This window comes from Acanthisitta chloris, unplaced genomic scaffold, assembly GCF_000695815.1.
Source record: "Acanthisitta chloris isolate BGI_N310 unplaced genomic scaffold, ASM69581v1 scaffold3217, whole genome shotgun sequence".
NCBI classification, from domain to species: Eukaryota; Metazoa; Chordata; class Aves; order Passeriformes; family Acanthisittidae; genus Acanthisitta; species Acanthisitta chloris.
The window spans coordinates 57,502-58,688 of record NW_008684123.1 but is presented as its reverse complement, the minus strand read 5'-3'; positions in this window follow the sequence as shown (position 1 = coordinate 58,688).

Sequence of the window (1,187 nt, the reverse complement as noted above, 5' to 3'; positions counted from 1 at the left end):
CTACAGCATGTTTAAGTAAATATGTTTTCAGGAAGATTGCTCTCTTAAGAAACCTATTCTCCTTCAGAGGGTCTGTTTTGGTGTACATGACACGTTAATACTAAGTCTGGCTAACTATCCTCTGTTATTCTGCTTGTGTCACCACCCTTAAGAATTTCAGCCCCATAGGAATCCAGAGAAATCACAAGATCATGATTGCCACTGAGCTAAAAATAAAGACCATAATCTCAGATACAGAGAGTTCATGATTTAAAGAAACATCATGAGAGGGACAGGAGCAGAATGAAGGCCCCATAATCCAAGGGTCAGTAAACTGCTACGTCACTTAGAACACACAAGTCTATGGGACCGGATGGAATCCACCCAAGGGTAGTGAGGGAGCTGGTGGAAGATCTTGCCAAACCACTTTCAATCATTTAGCAGCAGTCCTGGCTAAATGGGGAGGTCCCAGATGGCTGGAGGTTGGTAAATGTGATGCCCATCTCCAAGAAGGGCCAGAAGGAGGATCTGGGACATTACAGGCCTGTCATCCTGACCTCGGTGCCAGGGAAGGTTATGGAGCACATCATGCTGAGTGCCATCACATGGCATGTATTGGATAACCAGGCAATCAGGCCCAGCCAGCATGGGTTCATGAAAGACAGGTTCTCCTTGACCAACCTGATCTCCTATGACCAGGTGACCCACTTAGTGGGTGAGGGAAAGGCTGTGGATGCAGTCTACCTGGACTTTAATAAAATCTTTGACACTATCTTCCAAAGCATTCTCCTGGACAAACTGAGTGCTCGTGTCTTGGATGCACATACTCTTTGCTTTGTGAAAAAAACTGTCTGGATGGCTGAGCCCAAAGGGTTGTGGTGGTGAATGAAGTTAAATCCAGCTGAAGTTAAATCCAGCTGGTAGCTGGTCACAAGTGATGTTCCCCAGGGCTCAGTACTGGGGCCAGTCCTGTTTAATATCTTTATCAATGATCTGGACAAGGTGATGGAGTGCAGACTCAATCAGTTTGCAGATGACACCAAGTTGAGTGGAAGTGTTGAACTGTGGGAGGATAGGATGGCTTTGCAGAGGGATGTGGACAGGCTGAATCAATGGACCAAGGCCAATTCCATAAGGTTCACCAAGGCAAGTGCCAGGTCCTGCACTTGGGTCACAACAGCCCCATTCAGTGACACAGGTTAGGGAAA